We start from the raw sequence: 27776 nt of genomic DNA on the forward strand, positions 1-27776 counted from the left end.
ACTTAGTGTTATGTTTGAGAAAGATTAACAATATTTCAGATCAAAGGAGAATCCTGCTGCACGGTCTTACGAGATTGTCATTCACTTCCATTATGGCTCATTTGCACAAGATTTTCCTGTAATGTGCGCCATTGTTTTGATGGCAGTGATTTGACATGAAGACAGGGCCAAAATGCATCTCGGAGCCCCGCTCCACCGGGCTGGGGGGTAGCTGGGGCGTAAAGAACTTGCCAATCATAAAATGCAACTTTGTCTCAGTTATATTAAAGCCTTTATCAGGTGGGAAACTTTTGAATGAGCGTCGATTCAAGGAGAAAAACTATCAATGGCTGGTTTTTATTAGAATGTAGACGCTGCTTTAACCAGGTAAAGTTTTGGTTAATGGGGAGCACAAACCTCATGCAAAGAGCAGTTTCAGTCTGCCACATATTCTGATGGGTTTTTGTTTCTTTGAAATGTGGAATTTGTTTTGCATAGAGAGCCCCATGGCAGGAGTGACACATGAAAAATTTATTTCTCCCAAAATTTATTGTTTAAACTAGTAGCTTCATTTTAAAAATCAGATTTCCCAGGTGGATGCTTTCAGACACTTTAAAATGCAGATGCATTAGACTGTACTGCAATACAGGAGTCAATAAAATTTATTAGAGAAGAAAAGTACACTATATCACATAATCTTCTTCAATTCCTTTCTTTCATGTAATAACTTTTTAGATAAGGTCAGATTTTATGGGTAAATAAATGCTGAACCTAATAAAATTGCTTGAGCAGTTTAGTTTGATTTAAAGTCACAACCTGGAACTGGACAAAGCCTGTTGCTTTGGCTTTAATACACCCTGTTGGGCTTAGGTAACACAGGAAACTCAGCACAGGAGCTGATCCAGGATGTCTGATGCATGAATCTGTAATTCCCACTGAGATCAAACTTCCAGTGACTCCAGAAAAGGACTGCAGCATGACCATCCTTTCCTGTTCAGCCAAACACCTTAGCTAGAATTATTCAAGTTTAAACCAAAATTGCAGCGGTAACTGTAAGTTTCCTGGCTTTCTGTGTGTCTAAATTGTCATTAAGTTTTTTACCTTTTTTTTTCCACTCTTTTTTTTAGGCATGGTAGTTTTTTTTTTCCAGCAGTGGGGGGAAAAGAGAAAATGTGAATGCAAGAGAAGATGTAGTATATTTATAGGGATTTAGAAAACAATTTACTTCAAAGAGCTAAAAATGTTTTTAAAGCTGTTAGTTACATGTGCAGAGGTATAATGCTAAGAAATGCATATGTAAAACTCAAAAGAAAAGTTATTGTGCAGAAGATTATTTCAAGATAGAAAAGATATATTCTACTGGTTTTTGTGGGTATAGGTAGTTAATAATTTGTCATGGGCAAAACACCTGAAACAACTAGGTATGAACTGCAAAGAATATTTCTGAAAGAAAGAAATGCTGAAGAATGCCACTAAAGTGATGTGTTTCAAATTGTTTTCACACTTTGCATTGCAAGTTACACTTAAACACATCTGGTGTGCTTTCAAAATGAAAATAACCGAAATATCCTTATATGAAAATGTGTGATGGAAGGAACCTTGTGGCTGGGTTATGAAATCTTGGTAAATGGACTGTAAAGTGGAAACAGTGAAAAACATTTCACTTTGGTGACGATAGCTGGCATCTCCCTTCTAGACTGCCACGAAAAGGATTTATTTCAGAAAACTCATCACATACTGTGGAAGGTAGTATCTATATGTCAGCAATTCCACTGACATTTTATGGAAACCTTAAAAATGCAAACATTAAACTGGTGGATCCCTGTTTTTCTCCCTGCTCAGGAAATGCTTGCAGAATACACGAACAACAGCGCCCTCTGCACCTGAAACCCCTCCAGTTATTAAACCCAGACGTTCCTACGTGCTGGAGGAGCCTTTAATTTCAATTACTGCTTTTTTCAGCTGCTGGTAGGTATAGCTGGGCAGCGGGGGAGGGGTGAGAATATTCAGCTATGTTTTTAAGTTTTATAATATTACCTGAAAGCTTCAGCACCCTCAAGTACAAAATTTACAGCAATACATAATTTAAAGTTACGTAGGAAAAAACCAAGAACAAAATAGCAGCAGAGATGTTGCACTTTTGCATTCCCCACAGCATAATTTAGATTCCTAGTGCTGCACTTTTGCATTCCCTACAGCATAATTTAGTTCCCCAGTGTGTCATTAACAGTGAAGTACATCACAGTCTGGAGTTTTGTTTTAGTACAGGCAGGCTGTATTGTTTTAATAATTTTTGAGTCTTCAAATATTAGATAGAGAATCAGAATTATCTGTTTCTTGTAGTGCTAAAAGATTTGTTCTGAGGAGTTTCCAGAAACCACCAGTAAAGCCAGAGACTGATATGACAGGATTTCAGGATTTTTTAGCCATGATGATGGATTTAAAATTGGAGAACTAGCTATTTTTGCAAGTCTCAAAATAAAATTATGCAAGGAAATAATAATTACAAAATGTATTAATTTCAAATAAGTATTTAATTTTCCTACAATAATACATGTAAGAAAAAGGTCCTGTGTGAAAAGTTCTTGCGTAATGTTTCTTGATGATCAAAAAGAACAAAAATGAATTTCTATGTGCTATTTATATAAGCAATTAGTACAGCTGAGATGCTAATTAAGCCCATAATATACTTCGCTTATTTCTATAAAAGGCATTAGATGAGCTGACCAAAAAACTCCCAGCAGAAACATTATATTTCTCTTAAATTAAAGGAGCAGTTTTTAGATACTTTCCACAACAATTTATTTCTTTAAACCAGAGGCAGTGAAATATTAGAATTACATATACATTTATTATATATATATCCATGAAGTATAGGAATGTATCAGGATACTTTGAATTTTTAAAAAATAAATTATCCTTTTTTCCAGTTTTTCACTGTGAATAATTTAATTCTTTGCTTTTTCTCATCCCTTCCTTAGTCAATAATTCCTTATCTTTAATATGAAAGAAACTCCTAATCACAAGTATTGTGTCTGAAATATGAGTTTTATAAATGTTCAGGGTTATTTCTACATGGATTATATGTAGATTGTATGGAAACTATTATAAAGGACTTTTTTATAAAATTAAAGTAGCAAAGTTAAAACCAAAGAGTGGTAATCTCTTGCTTAAATAAAATGGAAGTAGATTTACATCTGCAACAAAATATTAATTTGACAAAATTTGTTTTTAAAATTTACTCATTTAAGAAAAGCAAACTGTCTTTGTCACAGCAATTAGAAGGAGAAAAGTAGAAAGCCTAAAATCATATTGCTTCTGCATATGAAACAAATACTTTCTAAGCAAATTCAAAGACATATCTGAATGCTAATGTAAGCTTAGATTATTGATGTGAAAGGGATTTAACAATCAGAAAACAATAGTTCTTTGTTACATTTATACTTTTAAGCAATTTAAGATGCTGCTTGGAAAGATATGAAGTCCAGGGAAATTTTCAAAGACAAAGGACTAATGGCTCTTAATATCACTGTGTTCATTTTAAGAGCAAATTAAAAAAGAACGGTGCAAATAATTGTTTCATATGTTCTTTGCTTGTGACTGCTGTAATCATCCAGGCTGATTTACAAATGTAGACTTGAAGGTTTCTCAGCTTCCTGCAGTGTAGAAGACTGTTACTTTGGCACTCACACTCATGCCCTTGTAATCACCACTCAAAACTGTGCCCTGGTACTTCCAATTCCCAGTGTCTTGATTGAACACCTCATTCTGTGCTAACAAGGTGTCCAAGGTATTTGAACAGGGGCTGCAGTCAGAAAATTGTTAATGGTTTCACTCATTAAGAGTTGCTGCACTAGTTTTGGTAATTTGGTAACTGTCTAAATTGCAAGTTGATTTTTTTCCTTCATTTTAAATAATGATGCTAAAATTTGAGACCAGGAACACTAACAGCTAAAAAACCCCAGAAGGGTGCTTAAATCACTGTATTTGTATTAAAGCAAAGGGTTTTCATAGCAGAAAAGCTATGATTTTATTTTTGAGGTTATGTTTTAAAATTATTGAGAAATGCATAAACAAGTATTAAATAGAAATCTAAGGACAGAAAATGCATAAAAAGGTAACAGTAAAGTGTAAAACAGCCTGGAAATCTTGAAGAAATAATTTAGTAAGCAAAGCTAATATTAAAATGACAAGCAAAAAAGTAAGAAAGAATTTGCCTTGGGCTTGGATATACATTTTTGGTAATTAGGATGAAATTCTTTAAACCAAAAGGATTTATAGCTGCAGGAAACTGTAGTATATGTACCTGAAAAAGGCCTTAGGAGTCTTTAATATTTTTTTGCTGTATTGCAAAGCTAAGCAGAAAGTAAGCCAAGATCAATGGGCCTGATCCTGCAATCCATACTCAAATCAGAACCTTTTTCTTTTTCACTTTTCTATCTTGCCAAGAGCAGCATTAAGAAAGAAATGCATTTTCTGGGAAAAAAACCAGTAAAGTGTTATTAAAATTCATTAAACAAATGATGTGAACGAGATTTTACTGTTTCTATCCTCACTGTCATCTGGGATCAGTAAGTTACTTTCTTGAAGTAGGAATATTAAAGCAGGGAGTAGGTGAGTAGGTTTCGTTTCAGGAAACATTTTACACCTGAAGAAAATTTTCCCCATGGAGATTCAATATTTGAAGTGAAAAGAAAACTTTTCTGAAGAAAAGGAATATCACAGTTTGCAGGTTTTTATGTACTAAAAGTTTAAGCCACCCCTAAAAAATTGCAAACTACTCCTTTAAAAACAGGATTAAAATTCAGTGAGTTGGCCTCCGCTGCATCTTTTGGCCAGGTTTTGTGGTTTTTCAATTACACATATATATATCTTTACAAATAATCTCTCTGTGGCTGTGAAAGTTGCACACACAAACGAAGGGAAACGAAAGGAAATGCTAACACTGGCCACACAGAAAGCTCTGTCAAAAGCACACTATAAACAAACTGAGGAGATATTTTTTTCCCCTGTTGTTTTTCTTCCATTAATTTCAAATATTCTTTGTAACTCTAGAATGCAAACTACTTTCCAGCAGAAGTGTGGATAATATCTTTGTGGTAGGTGGTTTGAGCTTGTTCTTTACCGAACAAGTATACACTTTAATAAAAATTGTACCGGAAAATGTAAAAGTAATATTATAAATATTCTGCCAGATTTGAAATATGATATGATTTGGCCTTCACAGGAATATTCTAACCAGCAGGAAGTACTCATCTGATTTTGTTTGAGCAGAATCTCTCATACAGCTCTTTTAACCACTGCACTTTTCATAAAGTTACGCTACCCACATCATTTGTCTCTCAGCTGGCTGGGATATCTCTCCAAGGTACACAGCTCTTGCTCATGACGGAAAAAAAGATTGCAAGCGAAGGAGCAAAATGAAAGTGGTGTTTACAAGGCTGCCACAGTTTGCTGAGATGTGCTGTGAGCAAACAAGCAAATGTGAGCTGTGAACAGAACATACGGCTCGAACATTAGAGAAGTGCAACACGTCTCTGAGTTTTAGTTTAATTCCTATCTTTATTTAGATTGATGTTTCTAAAAATTTTTGGCATTTCTATTTATTTACCAATGGGAATTATACTGATGTCTAAAAGGCAAACGGTCTATTAATATACGAATGTATCAATTCTCTTCTGCCTGCCTATTTTACTCTTTGATTGCAGCTGCAGTGCGTGTGTATAAATAAATAGATTTTAGAAGAAAATATTTTTGAGTTTTGTTGTGTGATCAATGTATTTTTGAGCTAGACAGTGGAGTGGTTTTTCCTTTTAGTAGTTAGGTCAATCCTCTGGAGCTGATTGTGAAGATAAAATCCTATCTGTATAAATTGAAAACTTGTCTTTTTGAGCTGCAAGTTGAATACAGACCATGACTTTTGCATGGAAAAATTACAGAAATAATGGCCCCTGGCTGTGGAGGCATTTTTTTGTTTTTCATGAATCAGGCACAAAGTTATTTAAATTAATTCTGGTCTCATCACCCTAATAGAATATCATTACTGATCTTTAGAAAAAATATTAGAAATCAGCAGTGTGTGGATGCAATAGCAGTAGCTATTTGACCAATTTCCCCAAACAATTTTTTTTATATTGAAAAGACTACTGATGACAATACTCACTCATGATGCACATGCTTCGTGCATTTCACACATTATCTTTCTATGTCAATTACATGGATCAAAAGTACTAACTACTCTTTTGCTTCATCATCAATAAGGGCTAATTTATTTACTATATTTTGAAAGCAGTCATTAAAGAAAAATCAGAAGAAGAAACTCTGTTAATATTTCCATGTAATTTTAAAAATATATGAAAAAGTAAAAATTCTACCACTCAGACTTAGTCTATGGCTATGCACCACCTAAAGTGTTCTGCTCTTCCCATTGGATCCGCTACTACTCATACTCAGGTGTCATTAGATGGACTGCAAGAGAACAGATTTAATTTCTCTGTGGCTGCTGCCTAACAGAATGCAGGATATCAGATACCACAGCTACAGCTATTTAAGTGCTAATACTTCCTTAAATGTGAATATTTAGTTATTTTTCCCTTCCCCCTTCTGACACTGATACCTCTGTACTAAGACTTCTGTACTTCACCAATTCCTGTTTCAAATGTGTGAAATGTCCCTGAAAGGAGAGACCTTCCCCTGAGTGTTCTTTGGGGTTGGTCCCTTTGCCAAGGCATGATGTGGTGTGAGGCAGTGGATCCATCCCAGACCTGGCAGGCTGTCCAGTAGCCCATTTCTGCCTAGTAGTTACTGAGCATGGGCTTCCTACAGAGCTCCTCTGCTCCTTGATTAGGTGGGAGTCAGACTTTGCTGGTCCCAGGTGTATCCTGCCCTGAGAAAAAGGGCATTCTCTGATTCAAAGCAGGGGCAGAATCCACACTTTTAAGACACTCCTGAATGAAAAAGGCTGATGCCTTACCTTAACAATGAATGCAGCAGCTGAAAGATAGCCAGTGTGCTATCTTAGTGCTGCCAAAAGACAGGACATTCTTTCTGACAATCATCAGTTCTATAGAAATTTGTCACTAACCAGAGCAGAAAGAGAACTGAGGTCTTCTTCAGGGGCTCCACTCATCTGCTCATCCCACAGCTCAGCACCGTGCTCCTCCCATCCAACTCTGCCAGCCATGAGTGCTGAGAAGTGCTGAATTTCCCAGGCACAGGCACAATGAAGGAGCAGGGACGATGGGTGGTGATGAGAAAGCTTCTTGACACTAAGAGGAAGCACCTTTCAAAACTTCCTCATGCCTCCTCTGCAGCACAAGACTAAAAGGGCTGAGGAGAATAGTGAGAGGGAGGGTTTCAGTGGTGAGTAGGTGGCTCTAATATGGCTAAGCCCAATCCTTAGTGAGGAAATACAGCAAGCATTTAAGTTCAGCATTATCCTCACTGGTAGCTTCAGCTCTCTATTCCAGTATCAGATTTCTCTGCACTTCCTGTCTTACTTACCACTATGTTGGTTCATACACAGCACTCAGCATGTGCTTTATAAAAATGGATCACACAAGATGATGTGGATTTAAATAGGTGCAGTGACTTTTTCAACTGTTGATGGATTCTTCTTGACTGTGTTCAAAACCTCTATTTTCCAGCTGGAATCAATGGTGGCAATGAAATTCATTACTGGGAAAATTCTTACTGGAGTCAGAATGCTGTTCAAATCCATCTGCATTTTCCATGTTGATTGTTTATTTCTCGTAGGGTTTATTTTCCTCCCCCATGTAATATCAGAGATGTGGCCATGATATTTCAGCACAGGAACATCTAGTCCATCAAAAGTATCCATAAAAACCTTTGCAGCAACTTTTTGAGCCATGGTAATTTCTTTGATCCATACCACAGTGACTAACAAGTTCAATATAATAAGTAAACAATGGGTTATCTGTCCTGAAGAAACACCATTTGCATAGACAGGAAATAGTTCAGCATTGTCATAGTCCATTGCTTTTTCCCCCCATGCAATACTTAAATTATATGCATTTTACACAAGCAAACTCCTTCCCAATCCCTGATGAGTCCATCTTTCACTTAGGAAAAAAAGAGCTGTGTGTCTTGAAGTTTCTGGGGAGTCAGGACCACTTCAGCTTTACTGGCAGGTTGCATTTTCTGTCAGGGGGATGAGTATCACTATAATGATTTGCTACAACCAGAGGAAATGAGGTTCTGGGTGATGTGGGCAGTGGTGTCATTCATAAGGTGAATATGTGTATATCTTTGTTTACTGAGTTTTTCACCATCATTGCTAATTATATCCTGCTTTGCACCACCTTGTGCTCTGTCTCTCCTTAGTGAATACACCCTTCAAGTTCATTCTACTACTTGCCAGTCCATCTTTGTCCAACATGTACCTAAGATTTTTTTAAAATAAATTTTCTCACTATTGTGAAATAGAATAGCAGAAAACTTACATGGAATTATTTCTTTCTATCTGAAATCAATGACAGAGCTCCCAGTTGAAGTTAGTTGAGACCTATTGTTGATTTCCTCTTCTGGAAATATAAGTGATGTGTTTTTTCACCAGCAGATTCTTTTTTTCATGTGGATGGTTTTGTATGTTATATCTGAAAGGAATAAAAAGGAAAGACAATGTCATTAGAAAAAGTGTGACTATGTGGATACAGAAAATGTTTGAATTTTTTCAATCTTGATAATAAACCTGGAATATATTTATTAATGCATCCCAGATAAGCAATTTCTATTGTGATGTGTTCTCTGAGAGAACTGCACTATGGAAAATTGAGAATAATGGGCCGTGTCATGCCTTCAGTCCATGTGCAGAACTCACACTGATGTCAATAGGAGCTCCCTTCACAAACCAAGGCCTATATATGACCCACAGAGTCACTAGTAGAAGTTTCCCATACATAACTACAAAATTAATGGAGCATTGTAATCCATTTTGTGATCTAATGAAATACACCATGATTTAAATTGCAATTAAACAGAGAGATGTCAATAGGCATTGATGAGTTTTCACATGAAGACAGTGACATTCCTGCTACAAAACTACAGCTTTTGATAGGTGGTGGCTCACAGACTCCAAAACCACATTTTCTCAGAGCATTATTGATTAAACATCTCAGGAGCCTTAAACATGTGAATTAAATATTTTGTTGTAAGACATAATTTGTAAATCTAAGTCTTGATCCATTCTGGAAAGATTACAGAATCCCATGTCATGGAATTCAGCATTTCTTAATTGCCATACATTTAGAAACTGAAAATCATAACATTAAATTATGCTTTTGTAGCAGGGGGAGGTTGGAAGGTTGTAGAGTTCAGGTGATTCAAAAAGATGTTGTTTAAAGTTCATATACTTGATGGTATTTCATCTGTCCATGACTTTTTAAATTATTTAATGTGATAAAATATTCTGCGTTTGTGTTTCTGTGAGAAATGTCATGAAATAATTAGGGTGTGTGTATTTCACAGCACAGAGAGACCAAGTTTCATTACAACAGTGTTTAAACTACACCAGAACTTTTGAATCTCACAGTAATATTAATCTTCTAGTGCTCTGAAATATTTCATTCCCTGCTTCCTACCCTCATAAAAATACACAGAGAGCTGTGGCTTATCTTTGAAATTACCCATTGACATAAAATATGAGGAGTATTATTTTCAACTGTGTTTCAAGGAAGTGTTTCTCAGGATGGTTAGTAGGCAGAGCAGTTCTGGTCTTTAGCAGGAGCTCCCATGATCCTTCCCAGAAACCGACCTCCCTGCTTGCCCTTGCCCCACAGACTGGTGCTTTCTGACAGCACCTGGCTGCTGAGAACTGGCTTTCTTATTTCTTCAAACAATAGTTCATCTCCTTTTTTTTCATAATTCTGCAAAATAGTGAGGATGCCATTATCTGTTGTAATGTAATTATCTCTCACTTAAATGAGACAAGTCAGCCAGAATGCTGGAGACTCAAGACTTCAGCAAATCCACAGTGTCCTGAAGACCTGCAATTTTCCAGCGAAGAAAGAGCAGAGTTTGCTGGACTCCAAATGAACTAAATGAGGAATCCATTCCCCTAAGACTATCTGCAAAACCTGTCAAAATTTCATTTGGTATTCAGAATTTTTTTGGGGTGTAATTATATGGACTAGACATTACATATGTTCCTTTTATAAATAAAGTAGGGTACGTTAGAGTGATATTACTAAGTATGAGGTATGAAATACATTTCTTATTACAAAATCACCAACAATTATTTTAAAAAATCCAAATCACATAGAAAGGCCCAAGAGAATTTACAATAGAATTTTTGAGGAATTTTGAGACTGACCAAATGATTTTGCATTTGGGATTTTTTGACATCTGCTGGTTGTTTTGTTTAGTTGTTGTTTGGGTTTTTTTATGTGGGTTCTCTACCAGTTATCTTGCCAGAAGGTTAATCTAGAAGAAGGCCGGGCAGCTATTTTGTGATGTTTTCACAAAGCAGCAGGTCTCATTTACTCCACGAAAACACCTCCATTTAATATCCCACCTTAGCAGGGAGATGAATACTTTGCAACTGCGTCACTCTGTGTTGAAGTTTATCTCTACACAACATATAAATTCTCCCTGGAAACTATTTAAACCAGGAGTACATATAAAAGCTGTTTTTTCTTATTGTTTCCTGACTTTCTGGACACTAACCAAGACCAGCAAATTCTTAAATCCCATGAATGATTTCAGCCATCTGTAAGTTATAAAAGAACTCTGTTCAACCTCAAATACCTGAGCTGATTTCTGTTCTATTGCAGGTTGTTCCACTGTTGAGCCTGCTTTGGTTTGAAACAGGCTTTCAGTTTTTTTTTTTTTTTCTTCCTTCTTCCTTTGTCTGCTTTTTCAGCTTACACCTTCCCTATGAAAATGGTATGAGATGACAAGAAAAGGTTTCTGACCTCACCATCCTCTACTTCCCCCACACTGCATTTTGAAGGGAAATTTATAAAACTCCACCAGTGTAGCCTGGACACTGCTATCCCAGGAAGGACTACAGGGAGAAAGAACTGGGATCTTGGGTTTGTTGCTTATATTTTCTTTTTTTAACCCTTTCCCCTTGCAACCTAACAGACAGGTGATCTTTCATCATACCTTTTTCCTTTGTTCAAGTTGTAGTCATCTGCAAAATAGAACAAAATTTTGGTCTAGTAAAATGTGAAGCTTGACTTTGGAAGAAGTACTGATTTCTATTAAATAAAGCAACACTTCTTTGTCACCACAATCAGTGAATTTTTTCTTTTTTCCATAATCAAGCTTGCTAAGAACATTTTAAATAATATTTTTCTGAACTGAAACTCTCAGTTCCCAGGCTCTTCTCCCTTTTACTCCTGTGAACACAGTGCTGTAGTGTGTGTCAATTTGGTCTTGTTTGTGGGTTCATTTTCCCCTCCATTAGAACAGCATTTCTCTCTTTTTTTTTCCTCCTTCTGATATTGTTCAAAGGCTTCTTGTGATGCCTTGAAAAAAGTTATTGATTGTTAGATCATTTCTCTCATTCATTCAGATGTTTTCTGGTCCCCAGATGGAAACATCACAGCTGCTGCTCTGGAATTCACTATCGACTTCTGTCTCTGGATTATCAGAGCCCCTAGCAAAAAAAGCCTGATTCCAGGCACCCTCTTTCCCTCTGTTGAGACTTAAAGCTGTTATCCTTCCAGCTCAAAGGAAGTCCCAGTGCCTGTTTATGGCCAGAGTCTGGAGCAGTAAGGTCCCATGATTACTTTCTTTGAGCTATTTTTCTAGTGCACCTTTTTTTCTACATAATTTTTCAGCTCTTCAGTAGGAGCACCAGATCTCAGACACCAGTCTGATTTCCTGCCTCCCTCTGCTGTTGTTTCTGTGCTGGTCATTTGTTATATGTTTGAGGGCCAGAATCAACCTGACAAATTAATATTTTTCAAATTCAGCCTTTTTTGACCAGCAGCCATCTGCTCAGACAAAGAAGAAAGTGGGAAGGATTGCTGTGTTTTAAATGCTTTTCACCCAATCTCTCAAGGAAAGCCTCTTTTTTAAATTCAAAGAGTTGTTATGATTCAAAGAAAATGCTTATTCTACAGACTGTTTCCTTTCCATTAAAGTTTATTTATACCACCCTCCTTGTCTGAGGGTATAATTATGAATGATCTAAGCCTGTACTGAAAATCCTAAATTAAAAAATACATCTGTTGCAAGGATTCTCTCACCAGAAACCTTGAAAATGTTATCCTGTCTGTGCATCCATATATCTGTCTGTCTCTCTGAAGGTTATGGCTATCCTTTATATGTTCCAGAAGTAAGTGGGATTAGATAACTTGCTTCATACTTTAACTGCTGTAGACATTCATGAAAAGAATAAAACAATGTGGAAAACTGAATACATTTTATATTTATTTATAGTCTTCAATCACATTTTCACTTGTTAACAACTAAATGGATTAGATTGTATTGTTCCTCTCCTTCTAGATTTAGAAATAATCATAAGTGTAAGAAAACATTATTTAAATGGAAAAAGTTATGTTTAGAAAAAAAAGAGAATTATAGCATGAATGATGTGAAGTGCAGCAGTGTTCAGCCACAGCAAGGTGTTTTCCTGACAACAAAGGGCAATTGCTTCAGCCCAACTTTTCAGCATACCTCAGGAAGCATCGGTGAAACACATTTATTTTTAATTAAGGCCAATTCTGTCCCAACATTTGCTTTAAATATGAGGACCAAAGAGCATCAGAAAAGGACATTATTTCTGCAGTCCTTTGAAGCTGCTGCCTCCTGATATGCAGCACCAGGGAGGGCAACACCACACAGACAGGGGATTCATAGCAAAATCTCCACTTGGCAGAAGATATCCAGACAGCACTTTTCTCAGTTGGATTTCACCTGACTAATAATCTTATTTTTCATTTTCTAAACATTACAATGAAATGAGTCCATTAAGATGCCATAATGTTAATTAACATTGTCATAAGTTCTTTCATTTCACTTGCATGCATTTTTCAAAGGTACCTTGTGGAAATGATTCTTTTACCCTGCCATTTGCCTATATATCATCTCATGCTAGTACTGAAAGGTTAAATGTTATAATTTATGCTAATTTTAGTTTTCCCCACTGCCATAGGCAGTACAAATCAAGCAGCAGCAATTGATTATACATCACTGACAGTATAAAGCAGAGGAAACATACAGTTCTATCAATGAAAGGCCTGTGCCAGGTTAGTCATAGTTAGGTTGTTGTGGCCTCCTGAGAACAGCAGTCAAAGCTGAGCAAAAACTATGATATTAATATTTATTTTGTGCATAATTTTGGATCCAAGCCATATCAATAAATAATTTTCCATGGTACTTTTGTGCCTCAAGAATTTTGATGGAAAGGCTGTGTGCCTCTTGAAGAATTTTGTGCAATAAATACCAGATATTCATTTGGGCTTTGGCTTTTCAGAGAAGGGCCTGATGTTGTAGAGGTCAGGCAGAGTTTCACTGAAGTATGTTCCTGTATGAGAATATGCAGATTACAATTACATGAGGAGGAAGAAACCAAGGCCTGGCTTAGGTCATCAAAAGGCAGAAATTATCACTAGCTTGATGTCATCTGGCAGCTAATTTGTTCCTTTGTCACTGCCATAAAGAGTATCTTTGGAGCTGAGGAATGATAGTCAGAGATTTTCAAAGAACCAGGATAAACACCCAAATTTTTCATTTACTTGGATCTTAAACTCTTCCCTCCTCACAGCACAAAGAAAGCTACACACCACCCTGGCTTAGAACCCTTCAGGGCTCATCTTTGCTATTGCTCTGCTGCTCCAAAAGTAGCATTTTCTCCACAAATGTAGCTTCTCCCTAGATAGCAGGTACTTATTTTCATGGATAAATGGTGCATTCCTTGCTCTGCAACCTACCTTGTAAGACAGTGAAACAGAAGAGAGAAATGATGTCACAGAAGTAAGAAGTGGTGGACAGCAACTGCTACTTCAACATCATGGGACAGAGGCTTAACTCCCATGAAAGACAGGCTGAGATGACTCAAAGCTCTTGGACACAAAGAAAATGCCATTTGGAGGAAAACAGAAGTGACCCCTGTTGCTGTTGGCAGTACAGGAGACACAGCCTGGGCTGGGAAATGTGGTCAAGTGTCTCAAGGGCTTTTCTGCTCCTGAACATTCTCCAACCTGGGTAAAAGGCACTGTGGGCACCTTGCTGGAAAGATCCTGAGAAGTGCAGAGAGGGTTGCAGCCTTGCTGGTACATGCAAGAGGACAGTCAATGCCACATCGCTTATGGTAGAAGGAAATGGAGCATTGACAATGGGATTAGGAAATTATTGCCTGACTTGAGGCCAAGTGGGTAACCCTATGAGACAAAGACAATTACACAGATCACAGAAAATGGGAAGGAGATTCTTGCAACAAGGCAACAACAACTGAAAGGCAAATGTTGCAATACATTTTTTTCAAAAAATAATTGATAAATTTCAGCATAAAAATCCTGTTGACTTTTAATTGGAAGTCAGTTTGAGTGGTTTCAGCACTTTAAGTACAATAGACATTCTTGCTGATTTTTATGTGTCCAAAACTTATTCAATGTTTGTGTGACAAAGCTTAAAATAGAAATAGGGATTTAGCTTGTCCACACATCAGCTTTGCATTACAACATGATTTCTGTTAGAGACATATTTGTGAATAAAGCCGTTGTACCAAAAGATTAGAATGCTGCTTTTCAAATTCAGTGCTTAAATTTAAAGAAGACACCACTATTTTTTAATGAAGCTGTTGCTTCTTGATTTAGAATTAGTGAAACACTGGTTACTTTAACCCAGATGGTTTCTTCCCCACCCATAAGGATTGGTTACTTTAGCACAGATGTCTCTTTTTCTTCCATAAGGCATATTAGAGGAAAACAAAGATTCACATTTAAGCAATAAATAATAACAAATACCACCCCTATTGGCTTAGATATGTCCAAATCGAAAACCACAGCTTAAAGTTACTTTAAAGTGTGGTGGGCCACAGCTTAGAGTTCTTTCATTTTGCTTTCTTTTTAAAAGATTTTACTTTGTTGACGTTTTTTGCACAGTTTCAATTGATCTTTATTGAAAAAGAATAAGGATGGAGCAGACTGACAATTTTATTTGACAGATGATTAATAACTTTGCTTAGATCTGGCCTGAAGTGTAACCACAAAGTGTTTGATAAGGGATGGATAAAATATGGTTTGCAGGCAGTAGAAAGTTTAAGGGACATAAAATGGCTGAATGGAAATCTTAAAAATGCAAGGTAGAGAGCCGTGGGGTCATGTTAGCAGTGATCTAGTGCCCTTTCATCCCAGGGTTACTCCAACTTTTCTTCTGATTGCTCTTGGCTCATGGTGGAAGAGTCTCCCTTGGTGCACGTGTGGAAACGTCTGTTAATGAACATATATTGTCTGTTGTCAGTTTATGAGCAGATCTCTTCCTTTGTCCACAGGACAGTGACTCAGCCTCATCTCCCAAAGGCTCCATGTTGGGCTCAAAGCACCTGGGCTGAGTGTGAGATCAGCACAGGCTCTGTGGGGGCTGCCTGGGGCCCTTTGGGCCAGCCTGCTTTCCCCTGCCACAAGGAACTCTTCTCCCCTTCCCTGTAGAGCACCACACCAAAATATTTTCCTTTAAACTCCCCTAAAGTTTCAGCTTCTTGCTTCTCTCCAAAAGGAGGGTGATCTGGCCCAAAGTAAGCTTGAGTAAGCAACTGAAAACAAAATTCTTTTATAATAACAATTTTTCTCAGTCTTTTTAGCCCAATCCAGATTTTGTTACCGTGGGGAGGATTTATATTATGTTTATTTAATTAGTAATTTCTGTAAATGAAAAATTAATTCTGTTACTTGTGGTGATATGTCATGCCAGGAATAACATTTTGCATCTATGGCTTAACACAATACGCCATTTTAAAGGACATTTTCCTAAAATTTAATTTTAGATTTGGGACTATGGAGCATTTAACTTACCTTCAGGAGGATATTTTGAATAAAAATAACAAGAAACTGCTTTACTAGAATATCAACCATGCTTGACTGATATTAACCATATGAAAAAATGTATGGGACATATAAAATTCACATAAGAACTACAGTTAAGCCTACTCATATTTTTCTTTGAAAATGGATGTCCAAACTTTAAAAGTCTGTATGTTATTCTTCTTAAGATCCAAATATATTTTTGGAGACTGAGTTCCTACTGTTTGCAATAATGAACACCTCATGGATGGCAGGGAAAAAAAAAATCAACTCTCCTTAATGCTACTGTTGGCCAAAGGGAGAGAGAGTGAAAAAAAATTATAACAAGATATCCCCTGTAGTAGAACTACACTTTTTCTCCCCATCTCTGGATGGTGAATGAAGAGTTTCAGGGAAGTCTTCTCACCTCCCTCTCCTGTTTTCTTGCCTTTTGCCCTGGAGGTTTGCCCTAGAGCAAACCCCAAGGCACCCCATGGGGTGTTGAGGCTGAGGAAGCTGAAGTAGCTTCTTTCTCCCTGCGGGCCAGAGGGCAAGGACTCAATGACAAGGATCCTTCGTGACTTCACTGAGTGCTGGATGCTGCCCAAGCAGTCAGCCCAGGGCATTCTGCCTGCTGGAGCCTGTGGAAACTGGGGACAGCACACGGAACTGGTCTGATGCTGGTGTGACAGCCCCTCACAGCACAGTGTACTGGCACCCCAGGATATACTCTGCCTTGTTAGCTGTCCTGTATTGTCTTCTGTAAATATAGTGAGTAATGCAAAAAGCATTTACTAATGAGGCTTAAAATTTTCCTTCAAATGATACTCTCGCATATTTACATGCTTGTGGTTTGCTGCCATTATATGCACCAAGTTTTGGCCTATCCCCTTTATTCACGCTCTCTGGGAAACATGCTCCTTTGAGAGTCTTGGATAATTTTGTTCTCCCCAATTTAGCAGGATGCTTCACTAGCTGTGTGCCAGTTGTCTTAGAAATGCTGGTTTAGCTGGCTGAGAGGGTTTTTTGGAGCTGGGGCCTCTACCAGCGGCACACGCACCTCGTGTGCGTCTGAGGGTGAGCGTGACGCCTGAAGACAGCCTGTGTCAGCCTCGGTGAGCAGCACCCTGCCCCCAAAAGTCAGAGGTTACATTTCAAGGACCGGCTCCACTCCTTGGGTTGCCGACCCCTGGTGATAAGAAGTCTGCTTGGAGCAAGGTCACAGCAGCACAAACCACCTGCCCATCGCCCGGTGCCAGGGGCTGGGAGCCAGGTGAGCCCGTGCCAAGAGCGCAGGAGCCAGGAGGGGAGCGGGAGGGGAGAGGCCCGGGCAGAGGCTGCTGCGGCCCTGCCCCTGGCCAGCCTCCGCTGGCAGCAGTCCTGGGGAGCCAGGAGGAGTTTTGCAGAGCTGCTTTTCCCCTTCACTGGACTCCCTGCACGAGGCTGAGGGCATCAGGGCTGCAGCTGCTTTCACGGATGAACTCGGTGTTTTGAGAGGCCTGGCTGTAGTGAGGTATCTAACATGTCATAAACACAGGCTTAAGTTCTTAAGGATTAAAGCAAAAGTTAGATAATCTGATTCTCCAAACAGCAGTAGAGGATGGAGTGAACAGCTGTCTGAAGCTGCTGTGGCATGGCACAACGGGCTGGGAGGTGCTAAAGATGGAGCTGGAGGGTCTGACTTGCAGCATGCCTCGAGGCGACCATCAATAAACCAAAGGGTACCACATCTCCTCCTCCTCCTCCTCAGTATTTTGAGGACCAAGCTGTGACCTAACACAGGAGCTACAGTTTCTGCAAAGTACACAACTGCTGCTTCTCCTTGTTTTGTTTCTGCTTTGTTCTTGGTCCTCAAGAAAGGACAAGGACTTTACACTCTATGACAAATAATACAGATGGAGTGTAAACATTGAAAGGATCAGCTTTAACTGTGACAGATATAGCTAAGGGTCAAACATTTAGTTTACCTCAATTTTTATTGATATATAGTTGCCAAATCTAAATTATTTGATCTGAAATGGCAGTGGACATTCAGAATGACACAACTAGGCAAATATCATATAAAGGCAAGTTCCAGATGAAATTGCCAGAGGAGTCATTCTTCAGAAATCCTAGCTGTAAAATATTGCCTCCCAGTTCATGAGACAGCTGCAAGAAGTATTCATGACTTTAATTTAAGAATAAGTTTCCTCAAGGAACTTTAGCCTTTATTTAAGATCTGGAAATCTGTGTATCTGTAAGAAGCTATATGTAAAATGCATTTTTCTCTTTGAAGCAGAAGGCTTTTAAGGGACTTAATTAATTCTGGTTTTAACATGGATGATGATATCCGTAAGTTAGTTTCATGTTCTCCAGGTGACGCACTGACTTTATTTAGAAGCCTCTGAGTTTATGTGAGCCAAGACAGTCCCATAGATGTGCTGATATAACTCTGCTGAGATACCACATGCAGATTACTTTTTTTATCTTTGAATATTTATTTGAAGTTTTCATTTCAAGAGATTTAGGTGGAGTCATTCTGCTTGATGAATATAGTTGTGGATTTTTTTTTTCATGATGTAAAAGGGTTTGCTTCCCCCATCTGGTCATGTATCCATTGCGTCAATTTCTGCAGTTCTGTTGTTCCAAAAAAAGCACAGAGACTCATGTGGTTGAAGTAATCTGACTTCCAGCCATCTATTGACAAAGCCTTAGTAACCCAAATACAAACCTACCTCAGACTCTTTCATACGTCCCCAAAACCCAATTTTGCTGTCTGTCCTTTCCCAGAGCCATTCCCAGTTTAGATCTGTGTCTTTCCCACTTTGTTTTGCCTGGTTCTGCCATCCAGAGTCTTTTCCGTGACCCCGTGGTTCTTTTGCCTGCCCCTTGCAGAAGCATCTCCCACAGCTCTTCCTAAGTCCAGGGAAAGCCAAGAAGCACATCTGAGCATCAGTCCTGCCTTCAACACCTTCTCACATTTGCAGCCTTTGAACCTAAATAACCTTTAAACAAAGATTTTCAGAAGAACTATAAAAGACTGTGAGAGGAAAGCAACAAAATAAATACATTTAGAGTTAATATCTCCAAGAGAAACATCTGTTTGTTCCTTTGAGTAACCAAAGGCAAATGCACGTGTTCAGAACATGCTACAGACTAATGCCTACAGCTGACACCATGAACTTCCATGAACTTTCTGTTCAGTGTCATTAATAATGGATTCAAAACAATTTTTTTGTAGTGCTAATACAGAGCTTTTAGTTTTATTAAATAAGTAATAGCACCTTTTTTTTTTTTTTTTTTTTTTTTTTGTGGTACATATTGTAGCATTTAGACTGCCTGTATCTTCAAATTTTAGAAGCTTCAGCAGATGACTCTATTCAAAATGACTTTTCTCACAGGGAGTTCACTTGTAGGATTTCACTTAATTGGAGCAGACTTCTAATTAGTAACAAAATTAATATTTAAAAAAGAATCAGAAAAAAATATACACACTGGAGTGTGCAAGAGTATCAAATACCAGCAGCAGAAGACAGCACTGATCAAAACATTTCTGGGGTGCTGCAGCTTGGGAACATGGCCAGGCCGCACCCTGTTTCCCAGAGAGGAGAGAAAGTCCTAAACACCTCTCTTGCCCAGGAGAAGAGAAAATGAAGGGCCAGCAGGGAACCGCTTGGACTCCAGTGCAGTGCTCGGTTTGGGCTCCTAGATGAGCCATGGAGAGGGGACTGAAATCCTCAAGTCCTCCCAGAAAGCCTCACTGCACATGAGGATGATTCCTTCTCACCTTGCTGGATGCTTATGAGAAACCTGGCCCCAGGGCTCAAACTGAATCAATGGGAACTGGGAGACTGGGGGAGTGTTCAGAATACTTGAAAGAAATATTTTGTTCCTGCAATCAGCTTTTGCTTCTTGCACTGTGTGTGGCCACACACATTCAAGCATCTCACCTAGAAGAGATAGGTTTGTGCACTTTGTGACTGTAAACACCTTCTCACAGTGAAACACTTGTGCTCCTCACATACTGCCCTTCTGTATGCTTCAGGAATTTTTCACTCATCTAGACAGCAATGCAATTTTGAACTTTCCCAGGGTAGCAGTAACCTCCAGTCTTCACTTTTTGTAATATGTTCCATATGTTTCTTGATGATCACACACATGAAAAATCATAGAGTATGTATCAGAGTATATATGTATGGATTCATCATCCATCCCCTTCTGCATGGTAGCTCTCCTTGGAGGGGGGAGGTAAGTTCAGTACATTAGCTACTCATTTAATGGGTGCCACAGAAAACCCAGTGTAGCTGAAATCATCCCACACTTCCCATTATTAAAGACAAGGTGAATGGGAAAGGAAATTCCTCCACAGGTTCAGTTTTCTGAGGTGTGGGTGAAGCTCCAAACAAGATCTCCCACATCCACAGGCAGTGCTTCAACATGCAGATTAAGTGAGATCTGACATTCCTGCAGTTAATGATTTGTTGATTAAATACCACATTAGAATTTATTTATACAATAGGAAACATATTTTGCAATTTTTTTCTCAGATTTAAATTTCTAACCTCTCCTTCTGGCAACAAATCTAGTTTAGATCCATTGAAATTATCTTTCTGTGATGATACAAATAGAGGCAAGGAATATTGATTTCAGTGGGATGTTGAGCTATAGCCATCTGTTTGCCAAGCATGATTACTTTCAGTTAATTTCCAATAAAGCCCAGAAAAGCCACCAAAAATAGTCACTTTTGGATGTTACAGACAGCTTAGACTACTGGAGACATTTTAAAAGAACACAGTTTCAAGTTGTTCTCCACTTGATTTCTGAACAGTTGGCCCTGTGACATTTGGCCAACCAAAAAAATGAGCATAATTTTGAATGGCCTCCTTGCACCATCTACAGGATTTGGTAGGACATTTTGGAGGTCATGATTTTAAAAACAGAAGTCCTTACCTCAGAAGTAGTGCCAACAGAGGCAGCAAGCAGAGAAGAAAGGTCCCTGTCCTAGTTGGGAAGTTGAGTGCAGCAAAAAGGAAATTTGTGTATATGAAACAGTAACAAGTCACGAGTGCCTATCTCCTGTAGTCTCTAGCAAGGGGATTCTACTCTACACCCTGGAAATTGGGCAGTTACTAAGAAAAGACATCAAAGATAGCAGAAATTACTCCTACATACCTTAGAAAATGAACTGCAAGGCGGCCAGGCAGCTTCTGCAGCTTAAATCACTGGGAGTAATCTGGCACTGTGATTTGAAAATAAAAATTTGATCAATCACAGAGACATTTAAGAAAAAGTCCTTTGCAATTTTGTTTTACAAATACTTCATATTGCTGTTCATATTTAAAAAAAATTATTTAGATTTCTTTCACCCCACGGAAGTTTTGTCACCTTGTATTTTGTGTCATCCTCCTGCAGTGAGGGAGGTGCATCTTTTCAATGTATAGCAAAGCAAAACAGCCAATGGAAGATGTAGGGTAATATAAAACTCTACAGCATATGCTGCTTCACCAGGGAAAGGAAGCTTGTCACTCTACTCAATAAAAGACATAGAAATACCATGGGATTTTCCCCCCTCCAATTGGGCCCCAAATGTTCTCATGCTATACTTGTAATGTGCATTACTAGCTGATTAGAAGTGACATCAATTAGTCACATGTCTGTGTTTCTGATGGAAATAAAAATGAGCTTCTGTACACAAAATCTCAAATTCATCTCTACATTGCCTAGGGATTTTTCCTTCTGCAATATCAGTTATCAGTTTAATATAATATTGTTGACTTAACAATGATATATTTCAGGCTGAAGGCAGAAATGCATTTTGCATTAATAAATTGTTTTGAGATGGGCTTAAAGAATATTTCATTATATAAGAGAGGCAGCTATAAAGCCTATTTGGTGGTCTTTCAATCACTGCTACCTGTGGCCTATTTATGTGGATGGCATTCATCAGTATGGCAGGAAATATTAAGCAAGTGCTAGACAGTTATTAGCTCTCCTCAAGCAGAAGTCCTCATACCCTCTATTCATATACCATGGGAAAAATTCACTTGGTATTTTCTTTCTTGCAACTGTTCTGCTGTTCATAATTTGATGGAAAATTGATTAATCACACATTTAACTCAATGCAAGATCTTCTGCACTGTAATAAATTATGGCCATTAATCAATAAGTACAAAGTAATTCCAGGAGTCTGGAGACATGCTGATTTCTAATAGAAAAACTTGTGCTTAGGCCTTCTTTCCAGTGACCACTTCATCTGAGGTATTTTGCACCTGCCTCAATCCAATTAGATGACATAATTAATGAATCTCGGTGCAGTTGATAATTTGTTATACAAAAGAAAGAATGTTTTGGCACATCTATTAAGTCCTGATGTACAAATCTTTGCAAAGGGGGGAATACTAGGAAGCCAAGAGGGGAACCTACAGCCTCTGCTACGGCAGAAGAAATGTCTGTTTATTCCAGGGCACTGAGTATGCAAATTTTACTGAACTTTAAAATCTGCACATTGCCTTCTGCCATCTTTCAAGGGAGCCTGTGCAGAAGCCTTCCATGCCATCTTGCTTCTTTTGTGACAAATTAAATGGTATGATTCGAGCAAGTATTCAGGAAGTTTTGTTTCCCAGGCAATCTAATCAATGTGTCCCTGGCCGCATATCGGTTACAGTTTTACATATCGCAATCCATTTGCACCTGTTATGTCCAGCTAACATAGAGACACTCAATAGATTTTGGTGAGAGAAAGAGTGTGAAGATAAAAAGAACCAGTCTGCTGCTAATTCTGTCACTAGGAGACGCCATGAGCAGATTTTATTTAGAGACTTTGAAAAACAATTAGCTGAGGATTATAGGACTAAAAGGCCTTTACTAGCTGTACCTGGAAAATACTTTGCCCATTTAATGCCTTCTAAGCTGTCATTGTGCTTGAACTTCAGTCCCAGTGATTAATGAAAAGCTGCAGGGCACAGCTAGAAGCTAAAGTCTCAATTATGGAAAAGCAGTAACTAGTTTAATGTGCTGATGCTTTTATACTTAAACTGACAGCTGTGAAAAATGGCAATATTTCCAATCACCCTTTAATAATTTATCATTAATTTATTGGCATGTCCAACACACTTTAGTCCTACTGTTCTTTTTCTCCATTTAGGCTCATGGCATTTCAATACTGGAGAGCAAAATCTGTTGCAAATCTCTAAGGACAAACCTTATGGTGCCTGAGTGATTACTGTTTGCAGGCAGTCAGTATTACCAAGGAGTCCACAGTTTATCGGCACAGATACAGCACGAACATTTTTGTGGGCTATGATATGTGAATGTGTTTCATTAGTGACTGCTAAATTGCTCCAACTCCATCCACTTCAGTGGAGTTAGAGCAACTGAAGAACATAGATGGCTTTGTGGGACTGGGGGCAGTCAGGCTCACGCAGGCAGTTTTCGTTCGTCAGCCCAGCAAGCTCCCTGGATGGAGAACAGGAGCTGTCTAACTGCTCTAAATCAAAAATTAAATTTGGAAAGTGTCCCTTTTGAAGAGCACAGGCAGAGTGTCACCTGCTATGAAATCTGCAGAAACATTATTATGTTTAATACTTAACAACTGAATCAGTGCAGCTAAGTCAATTTAAACCAGCTGAAGATCTACAGTCCATTTATTTTTGAAATATTTTGAATTTTTTCTTTGCTGTTTTGGTTCTTCCTGCTTATTCAGTTCCTTCTGACAAGGTGTATGAACAAAGGGAGAGGAACAAAGTGAAATAATAAAACCTTGTTTCAGTACAATTTCCATGCTGCATTTCCAATTTAGTATGTCATGTTTCATGGCTGTTCCCAGGTCTGCTGTGGACTGGACAAACCCTCATGAAAATTGGCAAATATTATTTTCAGAGTTCATTACTGTTGTTTTTGACAGCAGAAGTTGATCCTATTTTATTTTTCATCTGATACTCCTGTCATTTATAAAATATTAGTCATCCAAGCAGGAGTGCCTCTCAATACTTTATTTTTTACACAAAACCTACATTTCTCTTTGTGTAATGGTTGACGCTGTCTGGGTGAAACTCACTGCAGTTTTGGGGGGAAGTTGATAATTCCTGAGCTTTTTTGCCAAGCTCATGCAGCCCTAAATGGCAGCTGAGCATTTCCTGACAGCGTGGTTGTGCTGATGGTTGTCAGTTCCTGGACTGAAAAACAGGCTGACTGAACAGTAGGGAAAGTTATTCTGGACTGTTTGATGTAAGCTACTACAAAATTGTAACTGGCTGTCATTCATGACGTGGTGAATAGGAGAGACGTGGCTATGAGAGAATATTAACACCAATTGATGTAATGGTCTAACAAGTAGAACATATTATATTGCTGGACTGTTCACAAAAAGCTGCAGTGTGTCCAATTTGAATTGACGTGATGGAAAAGACCTGTCAAGTGGGTTGTTCCATACCTTGAGAATTTGCTGGTTCCTATTAAAAAAAAAAAAAAGATTTTTTGCCTTTGTATTTGCTTTTGAGATTTTTGGTTTGACATTTTGATCATTTTGATCATTCTTTTCCATGCAGACAGAGTTTATACTAATTAGTTAACAGTTCAATTATTATCAAAGGGAGTTTTGAATGAAAAGAACGAAGTTCCCAGTCCTGCTCTAACTATGTGTTTGAGCACTGAGTGTAGCCCTTCATTAGGAACCCTGGAAATGGGCAAAGGAACGTGAATCATTAGAAATACTTATGTCTACTTCTGTTTCTTAGGGGAATTGAGCACCTCTTTTGGGAATTTCTGCCTGGAAAAAGGCAGTTTATTCTAATCCACATTATCTGTCATGCTGTAGACCTAATACTGTATTTTAGCAACTTGTGAAAGAGTGGAGAAATGCAACAAAACACATAGAGGTGCCTGGGGTGCCAAAGGTATGTCTGGATTTGTGAGATTCATGTCTGGCTGTTGCTGGATGTACAGTCAGTCACCAGCAATCCCTCTATTACCACTCTGCCACCCTCTATTTTTCAGGCTCCTACTTTGAGGCTTGATTACAGCAATTTGGAGGATGTATGCAAACCGATTCCAGCGACTAATTGAAGGAACCCTACTAATTAGAAAAGGCTATGGAACAAATAACAATTGGTAAGTATGGGGTCTTTTTCTGCATGGAACACCCTTCAAACACTTGACTTCTGTCTTGAAAAAATTCATCGTTACATTTTCTGGATAGGAGACAGACTTTGAAAGTCATTATGCGTGTTGTTACTGTTGCACATCTAAAAATATTTGGTATTTTCCTTAAAGCCCCAACTGCTGAAGCTATGTCATTGTGTAAGAGTCTTAGTTTCTATTAAGAAAGCTAAAACTTAAATTTCAGTGCTTCTTGATAGAGGAAAAGTCTTGAAAGTATGTATCCCAAAGGCCCAACTTGAAAAGGCAAATAAAAAAAGATTTTTTTTTAATTTAAAAATTATCTTTCTCAAAAGTCTCAATATCTACTGGAAATGACAGCAATTTTGGACTTTTTGAAGTTAGCACAGATATGACTGTAACTGCTACCATAGATTAGGTTTCTTAGTGTACTAGATGCAAAGTTTGCAAGATCTAGCTCTATATCTACTTCTATTGCAATTTTTAGTTGAGATACGTTCCCTGAAGAGTGGTTCACATCTTTGCTGAGACAATAATTTAAAACATGTAGAAATCAGTTTTGCAGGACATTTCTTTATTGTCAGAAACAGTAAATTCTTTCTTAAATTCATTTTTAAATGGGGAGATGTGTCATTGGGTAAAGAATGATTATCTAGTCATTCGCTGAACATCTCTTCTCTCTCTCTGAAAGCAAAGCTGGTAGCTGGCTGCTGCCGGACGACATCTCAGGATCTTATCTGGGAGATGCATGGCTGCAATGGAGGTTTATCCCATGCTACTTCCAGATGAGGCTGTACCATTTCTGCTAGAGCAATCTTCTGTTTGTGCTAACGTGGGCAGGTTTACAAGAATGCATGTGTGCATTTCTGCAGGAACACATCTAACTTATATATGATATTGCATGCATTTGCATTAGTCTTCAAGTAATAAAATAAAAAGCATTAATTTCATGTTTGTCATCTTAAATGCACTCTCTTAATAAGCTTAAACCTCTTACACTTATACCTGTGCTTTATCTCTTCACAACCGGCCCCATGCTTCCTAAAAATAGTTCTTTTCCACTATGAGAGAGTATCTCTTCCTCTGCTGCTGAATTGGATAAGAATATTGTCCATTCTGCAATAGAGGGATTTGTCTCACTTTCCCACTGCCTCAGTGAGGTATTTTTAGCAGCTATTAATGTTAGTTTAATCCAAATGTTATTTACAGTAGAAGCACCAGATATTTTAGTAATGCCATTAAATACACATAAGTCTAGAAAATGCTGAAAATTCAGTCCTATTGACACTTTGAAAACGTCAAGTATTTTCTATTGAAATTCTGTGGATCTGGAATTCAGTATCAGGTGATGAGTGTCTCAGGTGCAGTGCAGGTATTTATTTGGTGTGATCCTTCACAAAATACATGTGACAAAAATCAGAAAAAACTAGCACACAGTCAAGGCTTCTCAGCACCTTCATTGACACAGACAGCTTCAGGACCTGGTTTGACCATGATCTTTACCATAGCCAACACTCAGTGTTTCTGTGGGCATTGTTGCCCGAGTGCAATATTGCTATGAGGAAGCTTTTATGCTACTAAAAGTGCTGTCTTGCTGGACTTTATAGATTGCCATAAACTATCATGACAAAATACCACTAACTTCTGAATTTGCCTAAGTATCTCAAAACACAAATAATGCACTCTGTGTCTTATGCCAAATGCTGCCAGATTTCCTAGCGACCTACTTTCACTGAAGGTCAAAGCCAGTCAGACACTTTTTCAGACTTATATCACAGTGGGGTTAGACAGACACTTCTAATTGTGCTAGGGGATCCTGCTTTGCACTTGCCAGAGAAAATATTACAGAGTGGAGTTATTCCAACTGATTTCAACAGGTCAAGCTCAACTGTGCTACAGGAGATGTGAGGCAGATTCAACAAGTGAGAGAAAACAATGGGCTCTGTGTCACCTTGGTAGTGAGTAAAGGGTGCTGTGGGTAGGAGTCAGCATGTTGAAAATCTCCAGCCCATAAATGCATCTTACAGTTTAGCCTTGTGTCACACACAGCTTGCTTTGGAACATCACTCACACAGTGTTAAAGCCAGAATACTACTTATAAGGAAAACCAGGTCTCCCATTTTTCTCCAGCTGTGTCATTGCTTATTCATTACATTGTTTGCCCAAACTGTCTCTAGAGCTCAGGTAGAAGTTGGGCTTTCGTGCCCAGATAGAAAGCAACACCTAATGTTTTCTAACTCCAGGGGACTTTCTTTGGTTTGGACTGTGGTGGTAAAAATAACTGGGTATTTTATTTCTGACTGCCAGTCCTGGACTTCCCAGCTTCCTCTTTGTAGCCCAAGAGCTCGTCCCTCCTGTAGTGATTGCACCACCTGCACGCTGCCTTGGTGTAACCAGAACACAACCTTACTCTTCCCAGTGGGGGATGGTGGAGACTGCTTTCTCCCGAGCCCAGGCACACGTATCTTACACAAATACTGTTTTGTGGTAGGAAGTGAAAGAGCAGCCAATTATTCCTCACCTTTTCTTGCCCCCTTGCCCTTCCCTTAAAAGTGGATCTAGCCTGGAATAGTTCACTAAAAGTCACATCTTATACAACAGTTTTTCAGAGAACCTTTTACTTTTCTTTTGTGCAAGCTGGAGTCACGTTGGCCACGCTGTGACACTGAAGCCCATCCCAGATGAATAGAAATGATTGTGTCCCGGGCCCAACTTGGGGTGTTATGCGCT

The 27776-nt window shown here is 38.4% G+C and overlaps 1 long non-coding RNA gene across 6 annotated transcripts in view; it reads left to right on the forward strand.

Annotated features, from left to right (window-relative positions):
- Window positions 1-918: 918 nt before the first annotated feature.
- The window catches only part of LOC134423437 (uncharacterized), a 94973-nt gene continuing 68115 nt past the window's right edge, over window positions 919-27776 (forward strand). For 5 of the 6 annotated variants that reach the window (XR_010029115.1, XR_010029113.1, XR_010029114.1 and 2 more), the window contains exons 1-4: window positions 919-1031; window positions 1822-1947; window positions 10859-11030; window positions 24924-25037. This is a non-coding gene — a long non-coding RNA (uncharacterized LOC134423437). The remainder of the gene's footprint in view (window positions 1032-1821; window positions 1948-10858; window positions 11031-24923; window positions 25038-27776) is intronic. The other variant, XR_010029112.1, reaches the window with a different exon arrangement.

This window comes from Melospiza melodia, chromosome 12 (assembly GCF_035770615.1).
Source record: "Melospiza melodia melodia isolate bMelMel2 chromosome 12, bMelMel2.pri, whole genome shotgun sequence".
In the NCBI taxonomy this organism is placed as follows: domain Eukaryota; kingdom Metazoa; phylum Chordata; class Aves; order Passeriformes; family Passerellidae; genus Melospiza; species Melospiza melodia.